The sequence below is a fragment of the Pseudophryne corroboree genome, unplaced genomic scaffold (genome assembly GCF_028390025.1).
Source record: "Pseudophryne corroboree isolate aPseCor3 unplaced genomic scaffold, aPseCor3.hap2 scaffold_251, whole genome shotgun sequence".
NCBI lineage: Eukaryota > Metazoa > Chordata > Amphibia > Anura > Myobatrachidae > Pseudophryne > Pseudophryne corroboree.
Window position 1 is genome coordinate 578,970 of NW_026969167.1, and position 21,387 is coordinate 600,356.

At 46.8% G+C, this 21,387-nt stretch overlaps 21 non-coding genes across 21 annotated transcripts; 14 read left to right on the forward strand and 7 right to left on the reverse strand.

The window, feature by feature from the left end:
- The first annotated feature begins 794 nt into the window (after positions 1-794).
- On the forward strand, positions 795-958 carry LOC135011753 (U1 spliceosomal RNA). The gene has a single exon (XR_010210799.1). It is a non-coding gene; the product is annotated as a U1 spliceosomal RNA (small nuclear RNA).
- Positions 959-1,110: 152 nt separating this feature from the next.
- LOC135011825 (U1 spliceosomal RNA) lies at positions 1,111-1,273 on the forward strand. The gene has a single exon (XR_010210867.1). It is a non-coding gene; the product is annotated as a U1 spliceosomal RNA (small nuclear RNA).
- A 670-nt stretch (positions 1,274-1,943) lies between these two features.
- On the forward strand, positions 1,944-2,108 carry LOC135011947 (U1 spliceosomal RNA). The gene has a single exon (XR_010210979.1). It is a non-coding gene; the product is annotated as a U1 spliceosomal RNA (small nuclear RNA).
- Positions 2,109-2,257: 149 nt separating this feature from the next.
- On the forward strand, positions 2,258-2,420 carry LOC135011865 (U1 spliceosomal RNA). The gene has a single exon (XR_010210905.1). It is a non-coding gene; the product is annotated as a U1 spliceosomal RNA (small nuclear RNA).
- Positions 2,421-3,094: 674 nt separating this feature from the next.
- On the forward strand, positions 3,095-3,258 carry LOC135011781 (U1 spliceosomal RNA). The gene has a single exon (XR_010210826.1). It is a non-coding gene; the product is annotated as a U1 spliceosomal RNA (small nuclear RNA).
- A 152-nt stretch (positions 3,259-3,410) lies between these two features.
- Positions 3,411-3,573, forward strand: LOC135011937 (U1 spliceosomal RNA). Its single transcript, XR_010210972.1, has one exon. It is a non-coding gene; the product is annotated as a U1 spliceosomal RNA (small nuclear RNA).
- Positions 3,574-4,244: 671 nt separating this feature from the next.
- Positions 4,245-4,408, forward strand: LOC135011698 (U1 spliceosomal RNA). The gene has a single exon (XR_010210745.1). It is a non-coding gene; the product is annotated as a U1 spliceosomal RNA (small nuclear RNA).
- Positions 4,409-4,559: 151 nt separating this feature from the next.
- On the forward strand, positions 4,560-4,722 carry LOC135011958 (U1 spliceosomal RNA). The gene has a single exon (XR_010210990.1). It is a non-coding gene; the product is annotated as a U1 spliceosomal RNA (small nuclear RNA).
- A 671-nt stretch (positions 4,723-5,393) lies between these two features.
- LOC135011796 (U1 spliceosomal RNA) lies at positions 5,394-5,557 on the forward strand. Its single transcript, XR_010210840.1, has one exon. It is a non-coding gene; the product is annotated as a U1 spliceosomal RNA (small nuclear RNA).
- A 152-nt stretch (positions 5,558-5,709) lies between these two features.
- Positions 5,710-5,872, forward strand: LOC135012007 (U1 spliceosomal RNA). The gene has a single exon (XR_010211024.1). It is a non-coding gene; the product is annotated as a U1 spliceosomal RNA (small nuclear RNA).
- A 671-nt stretch (positions 5,873-6,543) lies between these two features.
- Positions 6,544-6,707, forward strand: LOC135011692 (U1 spliceosomal RNA). Its single transcript, XR_010210740.1, has one exon. It is a non-coding gene; the product is annotated as a U1 spliceosomal RNA (small nuclear RNA).
- A 6,627-nt stretch (positions 6,708-13,334) lies between these two features.
- LOC135012075 (U5 spliceosomal RNA) lies at positions 13,335-13,450 on the reverse strand. Its single transcript, XR_010211088.1, has one exon. It is a non-coding gene; the product is annotated as a U5 spliceosomal RNA (small nuclear RNA).
- Positions 13,451-13,725: 275 nt separating this feature from the next.
- Positions 13,726-13,841, reverse strand: LOC135012041 (U5 spliceosomal RNA). Its single transcript, XR_010211054.1, has one exon. It is a non-coding gene; the product is annotated as a U5 spliceosomal RNA (small nuclear RNA).
- Positions 13,842-14,127: 286 nt separating this feature from the next.
- LOC135012061 (U5 spliceosomal RNA) lies at positions 14,128-14,243 on the reverse strand. Its single transcript, XR_010211074.1, has one exon. It is a non-coding gene; the product is annotated as a U5 spliceosomal RNA (small nuclear RNA).
- A 270-nt stretch (positions 14,244-14,513) lies between these two features.
- LOC135012060 (U5 spliceosomal RNA) lies at positions 14,514-14,629 on the reverse strand. Its single transcript, XR_010211073.1, has one exon. It is a non-coding gene; the product is annotated as a U5 spliceosomal RNA (small nuclear RNA).
- Positions 14,630-14,773: 144 nt separating this feature from the next.
- LOC135012089 (U1 spliceosomal RNA) lies at positions 14,774-14,937 on the forward strand. The gene has a single exon (XR_010211102.1). It is a non-coding gene; the product is annotated as a U1 spliceosomal RNA (small nuclear RNA).
- A 4,820-nt stretch (positions 14,938-19,757) lies between these two features.
- LOC135012086 (U5 spliceosomal RNA) lies at positions 19,758-19,870 on the reverse strand. Its single transcript, XR_010211099.1, has one exon. It is a non-coding gene; the product is annotated as a U5 spliceosomal RNA (small nuclear RNA).
- Positions 19,871-20,156: 286 nt separating this feature from the next.
- Positions 20,157-20,273, reverse strand: LOC135012085 (U5 spliceosomal RNA). Its single transcript, XR_010211098.1, has one exon. It is a non-coding gene; the product is annotated as a U5 spliceosomal RNA (small nuclear RNA).
- A 270-nt stretch (positions 20,274-20,543) lies between these two features.
- On the reverse strand, positions 20,544-20,659 carry LOC135012064 (U5 spliceosomal RNA). The gene has a single exon (XR_010211077.1). It is a non-coding gene; the product is annotated as a U5 spliceosomal RNA (small nuclear RNA).
- Positions 20,660-20,803: 144 nt separating this feature from the next.
- On the forward strand, positions 20,804-20,967 carry LOC135011728 (U1 spliceosomal RNA). The gene has a single exon (XR_010210774.1). It is a non-coding gene; the product is annotated as a U1 spliceosomal RNA (small nuclear RNA).
- A 152-nt stretch (positions 20,968-21,119) lies between these two features.
- LOC135011963 (U1 spliceosomal RNA) lies at positions 21,120-21,282 on the forward strand. Its single transcript, XR_010210995.1, has one exon. It is a non-coding gene; the product is annotated as a U1 spliceosomal RNA (small nuclear RNA).
- The last annotated feature ends 105 nt before the right edge of the window (positions 21,283-21,387 follow it).

The window sequence follows — 21,387 nt, forward strand, 5'->3', positions numbered from 1 at the left end:
TGATCATGAAGGTGCTTCTCCCAGGGCAAGGCTCACCCATTGCACTCTGATTTCCCCAAATGTGGGAAGCTTGACTGCATAATTTGTGTTTCCCCTGGTCGGCTCTCGTATAATTCAGATCTCTTTGTCTCAGGTCTCTCTCCAGCCTAGTTTGCTGTCTGTTTCCACTTCTTTTTTCATGAGCCCCTCCCTTTTATACCCTTGTGCACTATCCTGACTTCTCCTCCTGTCTGCTTACTTTGTGCCTTCCAATGCACAATGCAAACTACAGGTAGTGCTGCAGGGCCCACACCCTTTTACTTGCCGTACAGAGCAGCTCTGGAGCTGTTACAGTGCCCAGCTGCTGCAAGAAATCAGCTTGAATGCTTCAGGGGCTGGGGCATAGCCAACATGAGCCCCACACCGAAGGAGGGTGGAGGTGTTTAATGCGAACTAGGGGTCATCCAAGCGCCGCAAAAGGCCGCCATGCCCTGCACGCCCCTTTTCTCTTTTCATATGCAGACGAGGGTTGAAGCCAACTTTGACCCACTGCTTGGATGACATCACCGTATGCAAATCCATCTGCTGCAGGCCTTCCCCCAGGAATGCTTGCACTAGTTGATGCATTTGGTTTGTTGTTTGGGGGTGCTTCAGTATTAGGCAGCCTTCTGCCCTCCCATGTTCATCTGAAAATATGTGTTCTCCCTGCAGTTGTTGTCCCCAGATGAGAGTTCCCTTGTGCTGCCTCAGTTGAATCTCCTTTACTTGACAGAGATGTGCCTGAGCAGCGGCCCTCCCCAGCCCTATCCCAAATCATACTTATTTTGCATAGGAGATACCATGGTCATGAAGATTGTTCTCCCACGGTGAGGTTCATTCATTGCATTCTGGGTATGCTGACCCCTGTGATTTCCCCAAATGTGGGAAACTCGACTGCTTTATTTGTGGTAGTGGGGGACTGTGTTTGTGCTTTCCTCTGGTCAGCTCTGGTAAAAGTCAGATTTCTTTGTCTCAGATCTTCCTTTAGCCTTGTTCTTCTTTCGAGAGTTCCCTTGTGCTACCTCAGTTGGATCTCCTTCACTTGACAGGGGGGTACCCGAGCAGCGACCCTCCCCAGCTCTAGCCCAACTTCTACTTACCTGGCAGGTGAGATACTATGATCATGTAGGTGCTTCTCCCAGGGCAAGGCTCACCCATTGCACTCTGGGTGTGCTGCTCCTGCGATTTCCCCAAATGTGGGAAACTTGACTGCATAATTTGTGTTTCCCCTGGTCGGCTCTCGTATAATTCAGATCTCTTTGTCTCAGGTCTCTCTCCAGCCTAGTTTGCTGTCTGTTTCAACTTCTCTTTTCTTGAGCCGCTCCCTTCTATGCCCTTGCGCACTATCCTGACTTCTCCCGTCTGCTTACTTTGTGCCTTCCAATGCACAATGCAAACTACAGGTAGTGCTGCAGGGCCCACACCCTTTTACTTGCCGTTCAGAGCTGCTCTGGAGCTGTTACAGTGCCCAGCTGCTGCAATAAATCAGCTTGAATGCTTCAGGGGATGGGGCATGGCCAACATGAGCCCCACACCAAAGGAGGGTGGGGTGTTTAATGCGAACTAGGGGTCATCCAAGCACCGCAAAAGGCCGCCATGCCCTGCACGCCCCTTTTCTCTTTTCATATGCAGATGAGGGTTGAAGCCAACTTTGACCCACTGCTTGGATGACATCACCGTATGCAAATCCGTCTTCTGCAGAACTTCCCCCAGGAATGCTTGCACTAGTTGTTGCATTTGGTTTGTTGTTTGGGGGTGCTTCAGTATTAGGCAGCCTTCTGCCCTCCCATGTTCATCTGAAAATATGTGTTCTCCCTGCAGTTGTTGTCCCCAGATGAGAGTTCCCTTGTGCTGCCTCAGTTGAATCTCCTTTACTTGACAGAGATGTGCATGAGCAGCGGCCCTCCCCAGCCCTATCCCAAATCATACTTATTTTGCATAGGAGATACCATGGTCATGAAGATTACTCTCCCAGGGTGAGGTTCATTCATTGCATTCTGGGTATGCTGACCCCTGTGATTTCCCCAAATGTGGGAAACGTGACTGCTTTATTTGTTGGCAGTGGGGGACTGTGTTTGTGTTTTCCTCTGATCTCTGGTAAAAGTCAGATTTCTTTGTTTCAGATCTTCCTCTAGCCTTGTTCTTCTTTCGAGAGTTTCCTTGTGCTGCCTCAGTTGGATCTCCTTCACTTGACAGGGGGGTGCCCGAGCAGCGACCCTCCCCAGCTCTAGCCCAACTCCTACTTACCTGCCAGGTGAGATACTATGATCATGAAGGTGCTTCTCCCAGGGCAAGGCTCACCCATTGCACTCTGGGTGTGCTGCCCCTGCGATTTCCCCAAATGTGGGAAACTTGACTGCATAATTTGTGTTTCCCCTGGTCAGGTCTCGTATAATTCAGATCTCTTTGTCTCAGGTCTCTCTCCTGCATAGTTTGCTGTCTGTTTCCACTTCTCTTTTCTTGAGCCGCTCCCTTCTATGCCCTTGCGCACTATCCTGACTTCTCCTCCTTTCTGCTTACTTTGTGCCTTCCAACGCACAATGCGAACTACAGGTAGTGCTGCAGGGCCCACACCCTTTTACTTGCCTTACAGAGCAGCTCTGGAGCTGTTACAGTGCCCAGCTGCTGCAAGAAATCAGCTTGAATGCTTCAGGGGCTGGGGCATAGCCAACATGAGCCCCACACCGAAGGAGGGTGGAGGTGTTTAATGCAAACTAGGGGTCAGCCAAGTGCTGCAAAAGGCCACCATGCCCTGCACGCCCCTTTTCTCTTTTCATATGCAGACGAGGGTTGAAGCCAACTTTGACCCACTGCTTGGATGACATCACCATATGCAAATCTATCTGCTGCAGGCCTTCCCCCAGGAATGCTTGCACTAGTTGTTGCATTTGGTTTGTTGTTTGGGGGTGCTTCAGTATTAGGCAGCCTTCTGCCCTCCCATGTTCATCTGAAAATATGTGTTCTCCCTGCAGTTGTTGTCCCCAGATGAGAGTTCCCTTGTGCTGCCTCAGTTGAATCTCCTTTACTTGACAGAGATGTGCCTGAGCAGCGGCCCTCCGCAGCCATATCCCAAATCATACTTATTTTGCATAGGAGATACCATTGTTATGAAGATTGTTCTCCCAGGGTGCGGTTCATTCATTGCACTCTGGGTATGCTGAACCCTGTGATTTCCCCAAATGTGGGAAACTCGACTGCATTATTTGTGGTAGTGGTGGACTGTGTTTGTGCTTTCCTCTGGTCAGCTCTGGTAAAAGTCAGATTTCTTTGTCTCAGATCTTCCTCTAGCCTTGTTCTTCTTTCGAGAGTTCCTTTGTGCTGCCTCAGTTGGATCTCCTTCACTTGACAGGGGGGTGCCCGAGCAGCGACCCTCCCCAGCTCTAGCCCAACTCCTACTTACCTGCCAGGTGAGATACTATGATCATGAAGGTGCTTCTCCAAGGGCAAGGCTCACCCATTGCACTCTGGGTGTGCTGCTCCTGCGATTTCCCCAAATGTGGGAAACTTGACTGCATAATTTGTGTTTCCCCTGGTCAGGTCTCGTATAATTCAGATATCTTTGTCTCAGGTCTCTCTCCAGCCTAGTTTGCTGTCTGTTTCCACTTCTCTTTTCTTGAGCCGCTCCCTTCTATGCCCTTGCGCACTATCCTGACTTCTCCTTTCTGCTTACTTTGTGCCTTCCAACGCACAATGCGAACTACAGGTAGTGCTGCAGGGCCCACACCCTTTTACTTGCCTTACAGAGCAGCTCTGGAGCTGTTACAGTGCCCAGCTGCTGCAAGAAATCAGCTTGAATGCTTCAGGGGCTGGGGCATAGCCAACATGAGCCCCACACCGAAGGAGGGTGGAGGTGTTTAATGCAAACTAGGGGTCAGCCAAGTGCCGCAAAAGGCCACCATGCCCTGCACGCCCCTTTTCTCTTTTCATATGCAGACGAGGGTTGAAGCCAACTTTGACCCACTGCTTGGATGACATCACCATATGCAAATCTATCTGCTGCAGGCCTTCCCCCAGGAATGCTTGCACTAGTTGTTGCATTTGGTTTGTTGTTTGGGGGTGCTTCAGTATTAGGCAGCCTTCTGCTCTCCCATGTTCATCTGAAAATATGTGTTCTCCCTGCAGTTGTTGTCCCCAGATGAGAGTTCCCTTGTGCTGCCTCAGTTGAATCTCCTTTACTTGACAGAGATGTGCCTGAGCAGCGGCCCTCCCCAGCCCTATCCCAAATCATACTTATTTTGCATAGGAGATACCATGGTCATAAAGATTGTTCTCCCAGGGTGAGGTTCATTCATTGCATTCTGGGTATGCTGACCCCTGTGATTTCCCCAAATGTGGGAAACTCAACTGCATTATTTGTGGTAGTGGGGGACTGTGTTTGTGTTTTCCTCTGGTCAGCTCTGGTAAAAGTCAGATTTCTTTGTCTCAGATCTTCCTCTAGCCTTGTTCTTCTTTCGAGAGTTCCATTGTGCTGCCTCAGTTTGATCTCCTTCACTTGACAGGGGGGTACCCAGCAGCGACCCTCCCCAGCTCTAGCCCAACTCCTACATACCTGCCAGGTGAGATACTATGATCATGAAGGTGCTTCTCCCAGGGCAAGGCTCACCCATTGCACTCTGGGTGTGCTGCTCCTGTGATTTCCCCAAATGTGGGAAACTTGACTGCATAATTTGTGTTTCCCCTGGTCGGCTCTCGTATAATTCAGATCTCTTTGTCTCAGGTCTCTCTCCAGCCTAGTTTGCTGTCTGTTTCCACTTCTCTTTTCTTGAGCCGCTGCCTTCTATGCCCTTGTGCACTCTCCTGACTTCACCTGTCTGCTTACTTTGTGCCTTCCAACGCACAATGCAAACTACAGGTAGTGCTGTAGGGCCAACACCCTTTTACTTGCCTTACAGAGCAGCTCTGGAGCTGTTACAGTGCCCAGCTGCTGCAAGAAATCAGCTTGAATGCTTCAGGGGCTGGGGCATAGCCAACATGAGCCCCACACCGACGGAGGGTGGAGGTGTTTAATGCTAACTAAGGGTCATCCAAGCGCCGCAAAAGGCCGCCATGCCCTGCATACCCCTTTTCTCTTTTCATATGCAGATGAGGGTTCCAGCCAACTTTGGCCCACTGCTTGGATGACATCACCGTATGCAAATCCGTCTTCTGCAGACCTTTTCCCAGGAATGCTTGTACTAGTTGTTGCATTTGGTTTGTTGTTTGGGGGTGCTTCAGTATTAGGCAGCCTTCTGCTCTCCCATGTTCATCTGAAAATATGTGTTCTCCCTGCAGTTGTTGTCCCCAGATGAGAGTTCCCTTGTGCTGCCTCAGTTGAATCTCCTTTACTTGACAGAGATGTGCCTGAGCAGCGGCCCTCCCCAGCCCTATCCCAAATCATACTTATTTTGCATAGGAGATACAATTGTCATGAAGATTGTTCTCCCAGGGTGAAGTTCATTCATTGCATTCTGGGTATGCTGACCCCTGTGATTTCCCCAAATGTGGGAAACTCGACTGCATTATTTGTGGTAGTGGGGGACTGTGTTTGTGCTTTCCTCTGGTCAGCTCTGGTAAAAGTCAGATTTCTTTGTCTCAGATCTTCCTCTAGCCTTGTTCTTTTTTCGAGAGTTTCCTTGTGCTGCCTCAGTTGGATCTCGTTCACTTGACAGGGGGGTGCCCGAACAGCGACCCTCCCCAGCTCTAGCCCAACTCCTACTTACCTGCCAGGTGAGATACTATGATCAGGAAGGTGCTTCTCCCAGGGCAAGGCTCACCCAATGCACTCTGGGTGTGCTGCTCCTACGATTTCCCCAAATGTGGGACACTTGATTACATAATTTGTGTTTCCTCTGGTCGGCTCTCGTATAATTCAGATCTCTTTGTCTCAGGTCTCTCTCCAGCCTAGTTTGCTGTCTGTTTCCACTTCTCTTTTCTTGAGCCGCTCCCTTCTATGCCCTTGTGCACTATCCTGACTTCTCCCGTCTGCTTACTTTGTGCCTTCCAACGCACAATGCAAACTACAGGTAGTGCTGCAGGGCCCACACCCTTTTACTTGCTTTACAGAGCAGCTCTGGAGCTGTTACAGTGCCCAGCTGCTGCAAGAAATCAGCTTGAATGCTTCAGGGGCTGGGGCATAGCCAACATGAGCCCCACACCGAAGGAAGGTGGAGGTGTTTAATGCGAACTAGGGGTCATCCAAGCGCCGCAAAAGGCCGCCATGCCCTGCACACCCCTTTTTTATTTTCATATGCAGACGAGGGTTGAAGCCAACTTTGACCCACTGCTTGGATGACATCACCATATGCAAATCCATCTGCTGCAGGCCTTCCCCCAGGAATGCTTGCACTAGTAGTTGCATTTGATTTGTTGTTTGGGGGTGCTTCAGTATTAGGCAGCCTTCTGCCCTCCCATGTTCATCTGAAAATATGTGTTCTCCCTGCAGTTGTTGTCCCCAGATGAGAGTTCCCTTGTGTTGCCTCAGTTGAATCTCCTTTACTTGACAGAGATGTGCCTGAGCAGCGGCCCTCCCCAGCCCTATCCCAAATCATACTTATTTTGCATAGGAGATACCATGGTCATGAAGATTGTTCTCCCAGGGTGAGGTTCATTCATTGCACTCTGGGTATGCTGACCCCTGTGATTTCCCCAAATGTGGGAAACTCGACTGCATTATTTGTGGTAGTGGGGGACTGCGTTTGTGCTTTCCTCTGGTCAGCTCTGGTAAAAGTCAGATTTCTTTGTCTCAGATCTTCCTCTAGCCTTGTTCTTCTTTCGAGAGTTCCCTTGTGCTGCCTCAGTTGGATCTCCTTCACTTGACAGGGGGTGCCCGAGCAGCAATCCTCCACAGCTCTAGCCCAACTCCTACTTACCTGCCAGGTGAGATACTATGATCTTCACTGTTAGGGCAATCAGGATGTGGAATTCCCTGCCAGGGAAGGTGGTAATGGCGGACTCTGTAATTGGATTTAAAAAAGGAATGGATACATTTCTGAATGAAAAAGCTATCCAAGGTTATAATACTTAAAATATCAACATGGTTAATCCGGGGGTAACATGAGTTATAGTAGCTAACTAGTCATAAAACATTATTCAGCAAGTATGTAGAATCATCACAACTTAAAACAGGTTGAACACGATGGGCAATTTGCCTCTATTCAACCTCAAAAACTATGTTACTATATGTTACTATATTACTATGTTACTGTAGTATACAGAACACCACAATGTAATGAGCAGTGATAGTGAGCACTGATGAGGATACTAGAACTGACACTGAGCAGCAAGATGCAGCACTGGACTATTAGTAATGTACTGTAGTATGCTGAGCACCACAATGCAGCACAAGACAATGAGCAGTGATACTGAGCACTGATGAGGATACTACTGAGAACTGACACTGAGCAGGAGAGACACACTACTAGTATTACTGAGCAGCAATAAGTAACCACTGATACTGAGCACTGATATTGAGATTTCCACTGAGAGAACATAGCCACGTCCTCTCCGCTCTCTCTTCAATGCACGAGTAAAAATGGCGGCAACGCGCAGCTCTTTATATGGAATCCGAATCTCGCGAGAATCCGACAGCGGGATGATGACATTTTCCCTTGTTCAGGTTTTCCGAGTCAGGCGGGAACAACCGAGCCTGCCTCGGACCAGTGTAAACCACGTGGAGTTCGTCGGGAATTCGGTTCTCGGAGAACCGAACCCGCTCCTCTCTACCTTATACCCATCAATTTTTTTATTTTCAATCTAAGCCCCTGCAGTTTTCTGTAAGCATCTGCTTCGCTATGATGATCAACAAGTCACAAGGGCAAACACTCAGGGCTTGAGGCGTAGATCTTAGGACCAGCTGCTACAAGCAAGGCAGAGGTGTCACTATCACTGGTGACACCCAGAGAGGTGGCGAGGGAGATTGTAATGCAGGGCGCGCAGATAAGCAGTGCAATGGTAAAAAGGAGGCATGGTTTCATAGGTAGGGGCGTGGCCTGGTGGCCTGAATCTACATTTTGTTGCTCCGGGTGTCCCGGGGGTTGGGGGCTGCACCCGGGGACTAGTGTGTGTGCGGTGCTGGCTCCTGCACAGTGACAGGGCATGGCCACCCAGCATGACGCCTCCATTCTTGACCATGCTGTAATTGCAGTCGCACTGCAGTTCAGCGTGATCATAAAAAATGGTGTAGCCTCCTGCTGGTGCAGACTGTATGTGCGCGCAGGAAGCCGCCACCATTTTTGTGATCACAGCGGCTGAATGTGATGTCATACAGCCGCTGTGACCACGCCCCCTGTGTCTCCTCCGTTGCAGACCCCATTTTGAAGCCTTGCCCCCGCACCGCTCCATCCCTGACTTGGAAATGGAGTGTTGCTGACCCCCCTCCCCCCCCCCCGCCCCGATTGACAGGCAGAGGCGATCGCATTCTCTGCGGGGTGCCGCAGAAAATGCAGGCACATGCGTATGCTGTTAGCAAATTTTGCAGTTGGATCGCTTATTGTGATTGCATTCCAACCTGAATCAGGCCCTATTACCTATCACAATGCGCTGCGGGCAGTACAAAATTGGGTTAATATAGGAGTAAAACTCCCAGACCTGTGCTCCTTAACTGTACCTGGTGGCTAGTGGAGCGGCTGCCCAGTAATCAGTGTCCACGCCAGTGCGCACACGGTCCACCCCCTACGGCCACGCTCCCCTTCATCAGCGGCCTCGTGATCCGGAAGGGCGGTGTGTGTGTGACTGACCTTAGGAAGAAACTGGAGCCTCCGCTGCAGTGACCCAGCAACCAGGGCACGGGAGTATACAGCGCCGCTGGGAGTGATGAAGCTGCAGTAAAGATGTCTATTAGACCTAGCCTGCTGCAGCCCTTGTAGATTCTCATAAAACAAGTTCTTCTTTTCTTGTCAAAATTAATAGCTAAGAATAGGCTGCCTGAGGCAGGCCCCTGTTAAGTGGCCTGCTACTGAAGGCACCAACTACAAACTGAGCTCCCTGTTCATGGAAGCGGGGTTATAGAGGAGGATGCGCTGAGCATCTTGGGAACAGTCAAAAGCTTTGAGCCGGTTGGTGCCTCAGATCAAGATCCTACTCTACACCCCAATGTGAATCCTTGTGGAGTCCAGTGTACCCCACAGAAGAAATTAATGTGTCACACCCATTGGCAGCAACCTTAGAATAGCTGCTGACGGGCACAATTGAGAAAGGAAGGGGGGGGGGGGACATTTGAATCCAGCACATAGATGCAATTCAAATATGTAATTTGTACCTTCCTATTTTAAAATATAATGGATGAACCTCACCCTGTGAGAACAATCTTCATGATCAAGAGATCTCATATGCAAAATAAGTATGAGTTGGGATAGGGCTGGGGAGGGTGGCTGCTCGGGCAGCCCCTCCCCCGTCAAGTTAAGGAGATTCAACTGAGGACGCACAAGGGAACTCTCGTCTGGGGACACCAACTGCAGGGAGACCACATCTGTTCAGATGAACATGGGAGGGTGGAAGGCTGCCTAATATTGAAGCACCATCAAATATCAAACCATATGCAACAACTAGTACAAGCATTCCTGGGGGAAGGTCTGCAGAAGACGGATTTGCATACGGTGATGTCATCCAAGATGTGGGCCAAAGTTGGCTGGAACCCTCATCTGCATATGAAAAGAGAAAAGGGGCATGCAGGGCATGGCGGCCTTTTGCGGTGCTTGGATGACCCCTAGTTCGCATTAAACACCCCCACCCTCCTTTGGTGTGGGGCTCATGTTGGCCATGCCCCATCCCCTGAAGCATTCAAGCTGATTTCTTGCAGCAGCTGGGCACTGTAACAGCTCCAGAGCTGTTCTGTAAGGCAAGTAAAAGGGTGTGGGCACTGCAGCACCACCTGTAGTTCGCATTGTGCGTTGGAAGGCACAAAGTAAGCAGACGGGAGGAGAAGTCAGGATAGTGCGCAAGGGCATCCTTTTCTCTTAGTCCGTAGAGGATGCTGGGGTCACATTAAGAACCATGGGGTATAGACGGGATCCGCAAGAGACATGGGCACTTTAAGACTTTCAAAGGGTGTGAACTGGCTCCTCCCTCTATGCCCCTCCTCCAGACTCCAGTTATAGGAACTGTGCCCAGGGAGACGGACATTTCGAGGAAAGGATTTATTGTTAAACTAAGGTGAGCATCTTACCAGCTCACACCTTAAGCATGCCGCAGAACGTGGCATTCAACAGAACACAAGCCAACGGCATGAACAATTGCAGCAAAAAGCTGACCAGAACCATAACATAACATGTGTATAACCACAAGTAATAACTGCAGACACAGTATGGACTGGGACGGGTGCCCAGCATCCTCTACGGACTAAGAGAAAAGGATTTACCAGTAGGTATTAAAATCCTATTTTCTCATACGACCTAGAGGATGCTGGGGTCACATTAAGAACCATGGGGTTATACCAAAGCTCTTGAACGGGTGGGAGAGTGCGTACGACTCTGCAGCACCGAATGACCCAACTTGAGGTTATCATCAGCCAAGGTATCAAACTTGTAAAACTTAGCAAAAGTGTTTACTAAATAGCTGCTCGGCAAAGTTGCAATGCCGAGACTCCCCGACCAGCTGCCCAGGATGAACCCACCTTTCTAGTAGAATGGGTCTTCACCTAATTCAGTAATGGCAATCCTGCCATGGAATGAGCATGCTGAATCTTACCACAGATCCAGCGCATAATGGTCTACATGGAAGCAGGACACCCAATCCTGTTGGGAGCATACAGGACAAACAGAGCCTCTGTTTTCCTAATCTGAACCGTTCTGGTGACATAAATTTTCAAAGTTCTGACCACAGCCAGAGACTTTGACTCAACGAAGGTGTCAGTGGCCAAAGGCACCATGTGGAAAGATGAACCACCTTCGGCAGAAATTGTTGACGTGTCCTCAATTCTGCTCTATCTTCATGAAAGATCAAATAAAGGCTCTTGTGATACTGCATGGTTTGTACTGTTTTCCATGTGCTCCCAGATCTTTCAAGCAAGTAGCATGGTCAAGAAAGTTCTGTTTGAAAAGAAACAACATTTACTGTCATTGTTATAGAATTTGGGAGAAAAAACAAGAAGAAATCTGCACTGTTGACGCACTGGACAGAATGAATGAATCATAAAATATAACCTTTATTAAGTATGTATTAAAATTGGATAAATATTAATATTATTATCCCAAACTGCAGTGAAACATAAATGTTAAAATCACAGAACTAACATACATGTGCATAAGAAGAATAAAGAGATGTGAAAAAAAGGTTTAAAAAGCGTGTCCGTGTGTGATTATTTTTGAAGGCACAACCCTGGCGGGGTTGTTTATATAGATATATATGTTGCTAATAATCACTTTCTAGCGTAATGTTATTAAATAGCTGTTAGTATCTATGTCGTCAGGTACCACTGGGTCGTATCCTATATACTCCCTTCACTCAATAGGGGTTACCTCCCGGGAAGCCATCCCCATTGGCGAATTTGTGGGGGTGATTGAGTATAACCGGTAAGCTAACCTCCAATTTGTGGGGTGCTTAGGTAGATGGGGATCACTTATTTCTCTGTGTCCCCTAAGACTATATTCCTAAATTCAATACCACAGGGGGATAGCTTTCTATATCGGATAAGGAATCACTTGATAGGGAAATCTCTATGGATCATGGAAAGATCATATTTATTAATATCCAAACTAAAAAAATGATGAATAGCTTTAATTTAGCTGTTTAGATATAGTTAATTGGCGAGATATACCAACAGGTGCGGTTGCCTTAAGGAATATGGCAATTCCAATATAAATAGCAGCCCTCCTTCATATAATCAGCCAGATCTTATTAAATCTGGTCCAGATATAGCCGTTCAGATATACTTAATTGACAACATATATCAATCGGTGGGGTTGCCTTAAGGAATATAGCAATTCCAATTCTCATATAAATAGCAACCTTCCTTCATATATTCAGCCAGATCTTATTTAATCTGATCTAGGCGTAGGCAATAATGCTTTCCTTAGAGGTATAGCCACCTCAATTCTTATTAAGAAGCAAAGTGTCTGTCATAATGGTTTATCCAATTCATCTAAGAAATAATATATTCCATGTGTCAGAGATTCATTACTCTCTATTTACACTGTTAAAGAGTTAATTCTTATTATGTTACAGTGTAATGAAATTATCATATAGGGAGATGTGGCAATTCCATGTGCTATATATATAATAACCCTTAGTGGTCCAGATTCCACAATGAGGAATTTTCTTATAAACCGCTGAAACACACAGCTGTTTGACTGACTTCCAAATATATCTATCTCACTTTGTAACAGTCTTATGATAGAGAAACTGTTACATATTCGGTCACTTAGTTATCTAAAGGTAAACAGACTCAGTGTGAGGGTAATATAATATATCAAATGCGCTGTCAATAATCGTGGTAACTGGTGTAATAATGTGGTATATTGAGTATGCTAGTAAGGCATATAACTGCTCTCCAGCCTTTAAGTGTTACCAATCAATTTGTTACACTGTAAAGGATTTATGGTGTCCTGTTAGGACATGCAGCTGCTAGGCTGACTCAAAGATTTATCCATTTGTAACAATTATGTAACAGTTATATACATGTTACTGGTATTACATAGAAATAGTATGACACAGGCCAGCAGTCCCATGTGTCTAGATTCCACAATAGGAGATTTTCTTTGTCTTATAAACTGCTGGAACACACAGCTGCTAGACTGACTTCAAATATATATATTACTTTGTAACAGTCTTATAGTAAAGAGACTGTTACACACTGTCATTTAGTTATCTCAAGGTTAGCAGATTCTGTGTGAGGATAGTGTTCTGTTAGAACATGCAGCTGCTAGGCTGACTCATAGAAAATGTATCCATTTGTAACAAATGACACATACAGCATTAAATTAATATCTATAGCAGCCCATGTGACATCTCTACTCTTATCATAATTGTCTGGTTATTGCCAATCTGGACAGCAGGAGTGATATATATTCACTAGTCCCAATATCCCATCATATAAATATACCCACACTGATATACTTTCTTATCAAGAGTTATTAGTAGCTATCTGTATGCACTTTAGACATTGTAATTGCTAAGTGACATCATATCTAGTGTATTCCTTTCTTATAGCTCAGCTTCTATTCCCTATTAGTGGAGACTAACAGCTAACATCATAATCATATATTTTTGTTTTATAACATTTCACATGAGTCAAATACACGCGGACACGCCGTGCCCTACACATGTGTTTCACTGCATCTATGGCAACTTACATTAAAGCTAACAAGAAAGCACACTCGTTCTGTCTTTAAACTGATAAAAGAAACCCCAATAATATGGGGCATGCAAAAATTGAGATAAAACTCAGTTTTGCTCCTCTCCACGGAAATCTTTAATAAAAGGCGAAATATTTGTTAGTTCTGAAGAGAAACCAGAGCATGACCAAGATTCCACCTGTCGCCTGAGTGCCATGCCAGCAGTTCTCATTGAGCTCAAAGTGAGCACCCAATTTGAAAGAAAGAAAGCAGATTTCTCACCAGGCTTCCCCTAGCTATAAACATGGTTTGTACTCTTTTCCATGTGTTCCCAGATCTTTCAAGCAATTAGTATAGTCAAGAAAGTTCTGTTTGAAAAGAAACAAACATTTACTGTCATTTCTATGCAAATGAGCTTACATTAAAGCACACTCGTTCTATCTTTAAACAGATAAAATAAAACCCCAATAAGATGGGGCATGCAAAATTTGAGATAAAACTCAGTTTTGCTCCTCTCCACGGAAATCTTTAGTAAAAGGCGAAAGATTTGTTCGTTCTGAAGAGAAACCAGAGCATGACCAAGATTCCACCTGTCGCCTGAGTGCCATGCCAGCAGTCCTCATTCAGCTCAAAGTGAGCACCCAATTTGAAAGAAAGAAAGCAGATTTCTCACCAGGCTTCCCCTTGCTATAAGCATGGTTTGTACTCTTTTCCATGTGCTCCCAGATCTTTCAAGCAAGTAGCATGGTCAAGAAAGTTCTGTTTGAAAAGAAACAGACATTTACTATCATTGTTATACAAATAAACTTACATTAAAGCCAACAAGAAAGCACACTCGTTCTGTCTTTAAACTGATAAAAGAAACCCCAATAATATGGGGCATGCAAAAATTGAGATAAAACTCAGTTTTGCTTCTCTCCACGGAAATCTTTAATAAAAGGCGAAAGATTTGTTCATTCTGAAGAGAAACCAGAGCATGACCAAGATTCCACCTGTCGCCTGAGTGCCATGCCAGCAGTCCTCATTCAGATCAAAGTGAGCGCCCAATTTGAAAGAAAGCAGATTTCTCACCTGGCTTCTCCTTGCTATAAGCATGGTTTGTACTGTATTCCATGTGCTCCCAGATCTTTCAAGCAAGTAGCATGGTCAAGAAAGTTCTGTTTGAAAAGAAACAAACATTTACTGTAATTTCTATGCAAATGAGCTTTCATTAAAGCACACTCATTCTATCTTTAAACCGATAAAAGAAAATCCAAAAAGATGGGGCATGCAAAAATTGAGGTAAAACTCAGTTTTGCTCCTCTCCACGGAAATCTTTAGTAAAAGGCGAAAGATTTGTTCGTTCTGAAGAGAAACCAGAGCATGACCAAGATTTTCATCTGAAAATATGTGTTCTCCCTGCAGTTGTTGTCCCCAGATGAGAGTTCCCTTGTGCTGCCTCAGTTGAATCTCCTTTACTTGACAGAGATGTGCCTGAGCAGCGGCCCTCCCCAGCCCTATCCCAAATCATACTTATTTTGCATAGGAGATACCATGGTCATGAAGATTGTTTTCCCAGGGTGAGGTTCATTCATTGCATTCTGGGTATGCTGACCCCTGTGATTTCCCCAAATGTGGGAAACTCGACTGCATTATTTGTGGTAGTGGGGGACTGTGTTTGTGCTTTCCTCTGGTCAGCTCTGGTAAAAGTCAGATTTCTTTGTCTCAGATCTTCCTCTAGCCTTGTTCTTCTTTCGAGAGTTCCCTTGTGCTGCCTCAGTTGGATCTCCTTCACTTGACAGGGGGTGCCCGAGCAGCAATCCTCCACAGCTCTAGCCCAACTCCTACTTACCTGCCAGGTGAGATACTATGATCTTCACTGTTAGGGCAATCAGGATGTGGAATTCCCTGCCAGGGAAGGTGGTAATGGCGGACTCTGTAATTGGATTTAAAAAAGGAATGGATACATTTCTGAATGAAAAAGCTATCTAAGGTTATAATACTTAAAATATCAACATGGTTAATCCGGGGGTAACATGAGTTATAGTAGCTAACTAGTCATAAAACATTATTCAGCAAGTATGTAGAATCATCACAACTTAAAACAGGTTGAACACGATGGGCAATTTGCCTCTATTCAACCTCAAAAACTATGTTACTATATGTTACTATATTACTATGTTACTGTAGTATACAGAAAACCAAAATGCAATGAACAGTGATAGTGAGCACTGATGAGGATACTAGAACTGACACTGAGCAGCAAGATGCAGCACTGGACTATTAGTAATGTACTGTAGTATGCTGAGCACCACAATGCAGCACAAGACAATGAGCAGTGATACTGAGCACTGATGAGGATACTACTGAGAACTGACACTGAGCAGGAGAGACACACTACTAGTATTACTGAGCAGCAATAAGTAACCACTGATACTGAGCACTGATATTGAGATTTCCACTGAGAGAACATAGCCACGTCCATTCCGCTCTCTCTTCAAAGCACGAGTAAAAATGGCGGCAACAAGCAGCTCTTTATATGGAATCCGAATCTCGCGAGAATCCGACAGCGGGATTATGACATTTTCCCTTGTTCAGGTTTTCCGAGTCAGGCGGGAACAACCGAGCCTGCCTCGGACCAGTGTAAACAACGTGGAGTTCGTGGGGAATTCGGTTCTCGGAGAACCGAACCCGCTCCTCTCTACCTTATACCCATCAATTTTTTTATTTTCAATCTAAGCCCCTGCAGTTTTCTGTAAGCATCTGCTTCGCTATGATGATCAACAAGTCACAAGGGCAAACACTCAGGGCTTGAGGCGTAGATCTTAGGACCAGCTGCTACAAGCATGGCAGAGGTGTCACTATCACTGGTGACACCCAGAGAGGTGGCGAGGGAGATTGTAATGCAGTGCGCGCAGATAAGCAGCGCAATGGTAAAAAGGAGGCATGGTTTCATAGGTAGGGGCGTGGCCTGGTGGCCTGAATCTACATTTTGTTGCTCCGGGTGTCCCGGGGGTTGGGGGCTGCACCCGGGGACTAGTGTGTGAGCAGTGCTGGCTCCTGCACAGTGAAAGGGCATGGCCACCCAGCATGACGCCTCCCTTCTTGACCATGCTGTAATTGCAGTCGCACTGCAGTTCAGCGTGATCATAAAAAATGGTGTAGCCTCCTGCTGGTGCAGACTGTATGTGCGCGCAGGAAGCCGCCACCATTTTTGTGATCACAGCGGCTGAATGTGATGTCATACAGCCGCTGTGACCACGCCCCCTGTGTCTCCTCCGTTGCAGACCCCATTTTGAAGCCTTGCCCCCGCACCGCTCCATCCCTGACTTGGAAATGGAGTGTTGCTGACCCACCTATCCCCCCCCCCCGCCCCGATTGACAGGCAGAGGCGATCGCATTCTCTGCGGGGTGCCGCAGAAAATGCAGGCACATGCGTATGCTCTTAGCAATTTTTGCAGTTGGATCGCTTATTGTGATTGCAATCCAACCTGAATCAGGCCCTATTACCTATCACAATGCGCTGCGGGCAGTACAAAATTGGGTTAATATAGGAGAAAAACCCCCAGACCTGTGCTCCTTAACTGTACCTGGTGGCTAGTGGAGCGGCTGCCCAGTAATCAGTGTCCACGCCAGTGCGCACACGGTCCACCCCCTACGGCCACGCTCCCCTTCATCAGCGGCCTCGTGATCCGGAAGGGTGGTGTGTGTGTGACTGACCTTAGGATGAAACCGGACCCTCCGCTGCAGTGACCCAGCAACCAGGGCACGGGAGTATACAGCGCCGCTGGGAGTGATGAAGCTGCAGTAAAGATGTCTATTAGACCTAGCCTGCTGCAGCCCTTGTAGATTCTCATAAAACAAGTTCTTCTTTTCTTGTCAAAATTAATAGCTAAGAATAGGCTGCCTGAGGCAGGCCCCTGTTAAGTGGCCTGCTACTGAAGGCACCAACTACAAACTGAGCTCCCTGTTCATGGAAGCGGGGTTATAGAGGAGAATGCACTGAGCATCTTGGGAACAGTCAAAAGCTTTGAGCCGGTTGGTGCCTCAGATCAAGATCCTACTCTACACCCCAATGTGAATCCTTGTGGAGTCCAGTGTACCCCACAGAAGAAATTAATGTGTCACACCCATTGGCAGCAACCTTAGAATAGCTGCTGACGGGCACAATTGAGAAAGGAAGGGGGGGGGGACATTTGAATCCAGCACATAAATGCAATTCAAATATGTAATTTGTACCTTCCTATTTTAAAATATAATGGATGAACCTCACCCTGTGATAACAATCTTCATGATCAAGAGATCTCATATGCAAAATAAGTATGAGTTGGGATAGGGCTGGGGAGGGTGGCTGCTCGGGCAGCCCCTCCCCCGTCAAGTTAAGGAGATTCAACTGAGGAAGCACAAGGGAACTCTCGTCTGGGGACAACAACTGCAGGGAGACCACATCTTTTCAGATGAACATGGGAGGGCGGAAGGCTGCCTAATACTGAAGCACCATCAAATATCAAACCATATGCAACATCTAGTACAAGCCTTCCTGGGGGAAGGTCTGCAGCAGACGGATTTGCATACAGTGATGTTATTCAAGCAGTGGGCCAAAGTTGGCTGGAACCCTCATCTGCATATGAAAAGAGAAAAGGGGCGTGCAGGGCATGGCGGCCTTTTGCAGTGCTTGGATGACCCCTAGTTCTCATTAAACACCCCCACCCTCCTTTGGTGTGGGGCTCATGTTGGCCATGCCCCATCCCCTGAAGCATTCAAGCTGATTTCTTGCAGCAGCTGGGCACTGTAACAGCTCCAGAGCTGTTCTGTAAGGCAAGTAAAAGGGTGTGGGCCCTGCAGCACCACCTGTAGTTTGCATTGTGCGTTGGAAGGCACAAAGTAAGCAGACGGGAGGAGAAGTCAGGATAGTGCGCAAGGGCATCCTTTTCTCTTAGTCCGTAGAGGATGCTGGGGTCACATTAAGAACCATGGGGTATAGACGGGATCCGCAAGAGACATGGGCACTTTAAGACTATCAAAGGGTGTGAACTGGCTCCTCCCTCTATGCCCCTCCTCCAGACTCCAGTTATAGGAACTGTGCCCATGGAGACGGACATTTCGAGGAAAGGATTTATTGTTAAACTAAGGTGAGCATCTTACCAGCTCACACCTTAAGCATGCCGCAGAACGTGGCATTCAACAGAACACAAGCCAACGGCATGAACAATTGCAGCAAAAAGCTGACCAGAACCATAACACAACATGTGTATAACCACAAGTAATAACTGCAGACACAGTATGGACTGGGACGGGTGCCCAGCATCCTCTACAGACTAAGAGAAAAGGATTTACCGGTAGGTATTAAAATCCTATTTTCTCATACGACCTAGAGGATGCTGGGGTCACATTAAGAACCATGGGGTTATACCAAAGCTCTTGAACGGGTGGAAGAGTGCGTACGACTCTGCAGCACCGAATGACCCAACTTGAAGTTATCATCGGCCAAGGTATCAAACTTGTAAAACTTAGCAAAAGTGTTTACTAAATAGCTGCTCGGCAAAGTTGCAATGCCGAGACTCCCCGACCAGCTGCCCAGGATGAACCCACCTTTCTAGTAGAATGGGTCTTCACCTAATTCAGTAACGGCAATCCTGCCATGGAATGAGCATGCTGAATCTTACCACAGATCCAGCGCATAATGGTCTACATGGAAGCAGGACACCCAATCCTGTTGGGAGCATACAGGACAAACAGAGCCTCTGTTTTCCTAATCTGAACCGTTCTGGTGACATAAATTTTCAAAGTTCTGACCACAGCCAGAGACTTTGACTCAACGAAGGTGTCAGTGGCCAAAGGCACCATGTGGAAAGATGAACCACCTTCGGCAGAAATTGTTGACGTGTCCTCAATTCTGCTCTATCTTCATGAAAGATCAAATAAAGGCTCTTGTGATACTGCATGGTTTGTACTGTTTTCCATGTGCTCCCAGATCTTTCAAGCAAGTAGCATGGTCAAGAAAGTTCTGTTTGAAAAGAAACAAACATTTACTGTCATTGTTATGCAAATAAACTTACATTAAAGCTAACAAGAAAGCAAACTCGTTCTGTCTTTAAACTGATAAAAGAAACCCCAATAATATGGGCATACCTCCCAACTTTGTCGGCTCGCAAAGAGGGACACACGCGCGGCGAAGTCGCGCGCGCTCCCAAAAAGGGTGTGGCCTAAGTAAAAGGGGGCGTGGCTTCGCGGGAGGACCCGCGATCGCGAGTCACGCCCCCGTTTTCGGCACTGAGCGGGCATGCCCAGCGCTCTGTGAGCCGCTGGCATGCCACCTCTCCCTCTGACTTCAGTGAATAGACGCTGTGCGCATGCGCACAGCGTCTATTCACCGCTGCTCTGCTAAGCAGGGCAGCGACAGACAGAGCCTCCCAATTGTCCTCCCCACCGCGGGACACTGCGGCCCGCAGGTGGGACAGCGGGACAGTCCCCAAAAAACGGGACTGTCCCGCGAAAATCGGGACAGTTGGGAGGTATGATATGGGGCATGCAAAAATTGAGATAAAACTCAGTTTTGCTCCTCTCCACGGAAATCTTTAGTAAAAGGCGAAAGATTTGTTTGTTCTGAAGAGAAACCAGAGCATGACCAAGATTCCACCTGTCGCCTGAGTGCCATGCCAGCAGTCCTCATTCAGCTCAAAGTGAGCACCCAATTTGAAAGAAAGAAAGCAGATTTCTCACCAGGCTTCCCCTTGCTATAAACATGGTTTGTACTCTTTTCCATGTGCTCCCAGATCTTTCAAGCAATTAGTATGGTCAAGAAAGTTCTGCTTGAAAAGAAACAGACATTTATTGTCATTGTTATGCAAATAAACTTACATTAAAGCTAACAAGAAAGCACACTCGTTCTGTCTTTAAACTGATAAAAGAAACCCCAATAATATGGGGCATGCAAAAATTGAGATAAAATTCAGTTTTGCTCCTCTCCACGGATAATCTTTAATAAAAGGCGAAAGATTTGTTCGTTCTGAAGAGAAACCAGAGCATGACCAAGATTCCACCTGTCGCCTGAGTGCTGTGCCAGCAGTCCTCATTCAGATCAAAGTGAGTGCCCAATTTGAAAGAAAGCAGATTTCTCACCTGGCTTCTCCTTGCTATAAGCATGGTTTGTACTGTATTCCATGTGCTCCCAGATCTTTAAAGCAAGTAGCATGGTCAAGAAAGTTCTGTTTGAACATAAATAAACATTTACTGTCATTTCTATGCAAATGAGCTTACATTAAAGCACACTCATTCTATCTTTAAACCGGTAAAAGAAACCCCAAAAAGATGGGGCATGCAAAAATTGAGATAAAACTCGGTTTTGCGCCTCTCCACGGAAATCTTTAGTAAGAGGCGAAAGATTTGTTCGTTCTGAAGAGAAACCAGAGCATGACCAAGATTTTTATATGAAAATATGTGTTCTCCCTGCAGTTGTTGTCCCCAGATGAGAGTTCCCTTGTGCTGCCTCAGCTGAATCTCCTTTACTTGACAGAGATGTGCCTGAGCAGCGGCCCTCCCCAGCCCTATCCCAAATCATACTTATTTTGCATAGGCGATACCATGGTCATGAAGATTGTTCTCCCAGGGTGAGGTTCATTCATTGCATTCTGGGTATGCTGACCCCTGTGATTTCCCCAAATGTGGGAAACTCGACTGCATTATTTGTGGTAGTGGGGGACTGTGTTTGTGCTTTCCTCTGGTCAGCTCTGGTAAAAGTCAGATTTATTTGTCTCAGATCTTCCTCTAGCCTTGTTCTTCTTTCGAGAGTTCCCTTGTGCTGCCTCAGTTGGATCTCTTTCACTTGACAGGGGGGTGCCCGAGTAGCGACCCTCCCCAGCTCTAGCCCAACTCCTACTTACCTGCCAGGTGAGATACTATGATCATGAAGGTGCTTCTCCCAGGGCAAGGCTCACCCATTGCACTCTGGGTGTGGTGCCCCTGCGATTTCCCCAAATGTGGGAAGCTTGACTGCATAATTTGTGTTTCCCCTGGTCGGCTCTCGTATAATTCAGATCTCTTTGTCTCAGGTCTCTCTCCAGCCTAGTTTGCTGTCTGTTTCCACTTCTTTTTTCATGAGCCCCTCCCTTTTATACCCTTGTGCACTATCCTGACTTCTCCT